Genomic DNA, 5,836 nt, shown 5'->3' with positions numbered 1-5,836 from the left:
CAGACAAGGTCACAGGCAGGTCACAGGCAAGGTCACAGACAAGGTCACAGGCAGGTCACAGGCAAGGTCACAGACAAGGTCACAGGCAGATCACAGGCAAGGTCACAGACAAGGTCACAGACAAGGTCACAGGCAGATCACAGGCAGATCACAGGCAAGGTCACAGACAAGGTCACAGGCAGATCACAGGCAGATCACAGGCAAGATCACAGACAAGGTCACAGGCAGATCACAGGCAGATCACAGGCAAGGTCACAGACAAGGTCACAGGCAGGTCACAGGCAAGGTCACAGACAAGGTTACAGGCAGATCACAGGCAAGGTCATAGACAAGGTCACAGGCAGATCACAGGCAGATCACACACAAGGTCCACAGGCAAGGTCACAGGCAAGGTCACAGACAGATCACAGGCAGGGTCACAGGCAAGGTCACAGACAAGGTCACAGGCAGGGTCACAGGCAAGGTCACAGGCAGATCAGAGGGAAGGTCACAGACAAGGTCACAGGCAAGGTCACAGACAAGGTGCGTCACAAGGAGCACACCTGAGGCTTACAGGGCTGAGGACTCTGCAAGGTTAAAAGTGGCCTGCCCCGTCGTGCCCTGGACCTCTGGACTCCAGCTGCGCCTGGTTCCTAGCTCATGGAATCGGTCAGGCTGCTTTTGGTTGTAAGGGACAGAAATACAGCTCATAGTTGGCCAAAAATGGGAAACTCTTGGCTTATGGGAATGAACAGCCTAGGATAGCTGGCCTCGGCTTGGCTGTGGTAGGGGACAAGCATCAGTGGACTCTCTTTTTAGCTTGGCTCTCCACAGGCACTGGGGAAGGCTGAGGCTCTCTTCTCCCAGCAACCCCAGGAGAGAAAATTCCTGGGACTGTGCCTTGCTGGACTGACTTGGGTTGCGTGTCCATTCACGGGCAATCACTGCAGCGAGGGAGTGGAAGGCTCGGACTGGCCGGGCCTCAGTCACGGGCCTGCTCCTTGGAGTGAGACACAGGGAGAAGACAACTTACAGGGGACAAGTGCAAATGGCAAGAACAACAAGGCTCAAATGACAGTGCTCCTACAGATACAGGCAGAGCGTAATACACAGGCCTGGGTGCTCTGCTCAGTGTGGGGTGGGTGTGAGGCCTGGCCAGGGGCCTTGGCCTGCAGGGCCGTGCGGTGGCCCAGGCCCAGTGGGCTGCCTCGGGTCAGGGCTCCGTGAGAAACGGGCAGCTCCTGTTTGTTCCAAACTCCCAGTGCCTCTCAGGCAACCTGGAAAAACACAATTCCCGAGCAGGAAACCCGCCACATATTCCAGCCTGGAGCCCAGAAAGCCAGACCTTGTGACAAATCTAAAAACAAAACTTGAAAATGCCAACTCTCACACTAGAACGTTTAAAAAAAAAAAAAACCAAAAAAAAAAAAAAAACCTGTATTTTCCTTTTTTATTATGTGAGTGCTACATATTTATTGCAGAAAAAATTCAAACTACAGATAAGCAAAGAGATAAAATTTCCCATAATCTCAACACTGGTGATGACCGATTTAATATTTTATTGCAAATTTTGAGAGTCTTTTCTCTATAGGCAAAAAATATTTTTTTCTTACGTAAATGGGATTGTTGGCATTATTTATAACTTTTTTTTCACTTAGTAATACTGGGCATTTTGTGTGTGTGTGTGTGTGTCACCCAGGCTGGAGTGCAGTGGTGTGATCTCAGCTCACTGCAACCTCTGCCTCCCGGGTTCAAACGATTCTCCTACCCCAGCCTCCCGAGTAGCTGGGACTACAGGCGCCTGCCACCACACCCAGCTAATTTTTGTATTTTTAGTAGAGACGGGGCTTCACCATCTTGGCCAGGCTGGTCTTGAACTCCTGACCTCGTGATTCACCGCCTCAGCCTCCCACACTGCTGGGATTACAGGTGTGAGTCCCTGCGCCCGGCCAAACCAGGTAAATATTTTTACACATCAATAAATAAACATGTGCAATATAATTTTTAGCCACCTACATAGTATTTAGTTGCATTTAATAGATTCTGTAATGTGCATGTTTTCAGGGCGTCTTGTGCTGTAAAAGACACACTGGCCAATGATTCCATCCATCTCAAATTCCTAGAAGGGAAGCAGCAAGGGCAAAGGGCTTTGAACCTGTTGCCAACGCCACCGCAGAGAGTGGACTCAAGAGCTTAGATTCCCGCGCTACCTGTGCAGCTGGTGCCTGGTGATCCATGCCACCCACACTCAGCTTTCTCATTCATTTTCCTTCTTGCCAATCTGGTAGGTGAACAATTATTTCTTCTGTTTCCTTCTTCCTTCTTCTCCACCTCCTTCTTCTTCTTTCCTCTTATTTTCCTTCTCCTCCTCCTCTCTCCTCCTCCTCCTTTTTTTTTTTGAGACGGAGTCTCACTCTGTCGCCCAGGCTGGAGTGCAATGGCTCGATCTTGGTTCACGGCAACCTCTGCCTCCCAGGTTCAAGCGATTCTCCCGCCTCAGCCTCCCCGGTAGCTGGGACTACAGGTTTGCACCACCATGCCTGGCTAATTTTTGTATCTTTAGTAGAGGCAGAGTTTCACCATGTTGGCCAGGCCAGTCTCGAAATCCTGACTTCAAGTGATACGCTTGCCTCAGACTTCCAAAGTGCTGGGATTACAGGCTTGAACCACTGTACCCGGCCTCCTCCTCCTCCTTCTCATCCTCATACTTCTCTTTCTTTGTATCCTCTTTCTCCTTCTCCTCCTCCCACTCCCATCCCCCTTCCTCTTCCCTTCCTCCTCGTTCCTCTTGTTTTTTTCTTGGGGTTCTTTGATTAGTCCTGCAGGTCAACATTTACCATTTGCTTATTGGCCATTTGTATTTTTTCTTTTGGGAATTGTCAGTTTCTGGTTCTTGGCCATTTTTCTGTCGGTGGATTTATCTTTATTTTATTGATTTATAAGGGCTCCTTGTAGATTATAGAAAAGACGCTTTGGTGTAAATCTTTTCCAGTTTGTCATTTGTCTTCTATTTTTATTTATAATTTATGGATCATCTGTTTTATTAAAACCTTGGTTGTGAAAATGACATTTGCTCCTTGTTAAAGATTCCAACAATGCAGAGGGATAAGAGGAGGGTAGAAAGGCTTTCTCCTCTCTCATCCCATGCCCACTCCTCAAACAGAACCACTCCACACTGCTCACCTATGCTATTAGACAGTTTCTTTTCTTTTCTTTTTTTTTTTTTTTTGAGACAGAGTCTCACTCTAGCCCAGGCTGGGGTGCAGTGTCACGATCTTGGCTCACTGCAACCTCTGCCTCCCAGATTCAAGCAATTCTCATGTCTCAGCCTCCAGAGTAGCTGGGATTACAGGCGTGCGCCACTACACTTGGATAATTTTTTTTTTTTTGTAGTTTTAGTAGAGACAGGGTGTCGCCATGTTGGCCAGGCTGGTCTTGAACTCCTGACCTCAGATGATTCACCCACCTCGGCTGCCCCAAGTGCTGGGATTACAGCAGTGAGCCACTGCACCCAGCCAACATTTTCTACATTTATTCAAAAATAAATATATATACATATTTTTTTGAGACAGAGTTTCATTCTTGTCCAGGCTGGAGTGCAATGGCGCGATCTGGGCTCACTGCAACCTCCGTCTCCCAGGTTCAAGCAATTCTCCTGCCTCAGCCTCCCGAGCAGCTGGGATTACAGGCATGCATCATCACACCCGGCTAATTCTGTATTTTTAGTAGAGATGGGGTTTCTCCATGTTGAGGCTGGTCTCGAACTCCTGACCTCAGGTGATCCACCCGCCTCAGCCTCCCAAAGTGCTGGGATTACAGGCGTGAGCCACCATGCCCGGCTCAAAAATAAATATTTATAAATCTATTTGTTCAACTGTCAACCTAAATAACAAACAGGAAGAGGCTGTCTAAAAGGAAAAGATTGCCAGGCACAGTGGCTCATGCCTGCAATGCCAGCACTTTGGGAGGCTAAGGCAGGTGAATTGCTTGAGCCCAGAAGTTTGAAACCAGCCTAGAAAACATGGCAAAACCCGTCTCTACAAAAAATACAACAACAACAGAAACTAGCTGGCCATAGTGGTGTAGAACTTTCCAATTTATAAAGGAAAGAGGTTTATTTAGCTCACAGTTCTGCAGGCTGTAGTCCCAGCTATGTGGGAGGCTGAGCTGGGAAGATGACTTGAGCCCAAGAGGCTGAGGCAGCAGTAAGCCATGATGGCACCACTGCTCTCCAGTCTCAATGACAGACCTCAACATTTTTTTTTTTTTTTGAGATCTTGTCTCAAAAACAAAACCAAAAAGAAAACCGCAAACCACCAAAACAATAAATAAACAAATAAATAAAAAAAAGTAAAAGACATTAATTATTCCCAACGGACACAATTAATATTTGGTAAGTGCCTGTAGACTCAGGCCCTGTGCTCTAATTTGGGCACAAAATGATGAACAAAACAGATATTGCCTCTGCCACCATGGAGCTTACAGTTTAATAGGGAGATGCTGATACCAAAAAAAAAAAAAAATCCATGTCAGTTTATGTGCACATTGTGATCAGTGCTGTGAAGAAAGAGAATAACGGGCGCTGTGGTGGACTGCCTCCAACATCCCCCATGGTCCCTGCCTCCTAGAATTCAAGCCCTTATTTCATACCTTCCCCTTGTGTGGGGGTAGGACTCATTGACTTGCTGAGGACAAACACTAACGCAGAAGTGATGGAGTGCGGCCTCTGAAACTGGGTTATGAAGAGACTGTAGCTGGCTGGGCACAGTGGCTCACACCTGTAATCCCAGCATTTTAGGAGGCCAAGGCGGGAGGATTGCTTGAGCCCAGGAATTCAAGACTGACTTGGACAACACAGGAAGATCCTGACTCTACAAAAAATAAAAAGATCAGCCGGGTGTGGTGGCATTACCGCAGTTCCAGCTACTCGGGAGACTGAGGTGGGAGGATAGCTTGAGCCTGAAAGTTTGAGGCTGCAGTGAGCCATGATTGTGCCACCACACTCCAACCTGGGTGACAGAGACAGAACCTGTCTCAAAAGAAATGACTGTGGCTTCCAGTTTGGGTGGTCTTGCTCTTGGATCACTTGTGCCAGGGGAAGTAAGCTGCCATGTTGTGAGTCGAGTTATGGAGAAGCCCATGTGGCCTGGCAAAGAACCGAGAGGCCCTCAGTCCAACAGCCTGCGAAACACCACAGCCTGCGAACAACCATGTGAGCGAACAGATCCGTTAGCTCCAGCCAAGTCTCAACATGAATGCAACTCGTGAGAAACTTTGAGCCACTGAAACCCAGCTACACTGTGCCTGCATTCCTGGTCCACGGAAACTGAGATTATAAATGTTTGTTGTTATAAACCAGTAAATTTGTAAGTCCCTGGGTTTCCCTCTGTAGATCAATTTGGATAGTACTACCATCTTAACAAATTAAAGGCTCCTGATCCACAGATATGGGATGTTTTTCTGTTTATTTATATATTGTCTTTGTTTGCTTCATGTTGTTATAACGGAATACTTGAGAAAGAATAATTTATAAAGGAAAGAGGTTTATTTAGCTCACAGTTCTGCAGGCTGGGAAGTTCGAGAAGCATAGCCCTGGCATCTGCTTGGCTTCTGGTGAGGGCTTTCCTGCTGCATGAAAAACATGGCAGAAGGTCAAAGAGGAAGCGAGCATGTGTGAAGAAGCAAAACTTGAGGGCTGTCCCGGCTTTATAACAACCCACTCTCACATTCTCATGAGATGTTTCTTATGAGTGTGGATACAAAAGTCCTCAACAAAATTCTAGCAAGCCAAATATTTGCAAAAGTCCTCAACAAAATACAAACTGACATTTTCATAAATGCCCGTGAGAACAAATCC

Source organism: Colobus angolensis, unplaced genomic scaffold (genome assembly GCF_000951035.1).
Source record: "Colobus angolensis palliatus isolate OR3802 unplaced genomic scaffold, Cang.pa_1.0 Scaffold267, whole genome shotgun sequence".
NCBI lineage: Eukaryota > Metazoa > Chordata > Mammalia > Primates > Cercopithecidae > Colobus > Colobus angolensis.
This window is presented reverse-complemented; position numbering follows the sequence as displayed.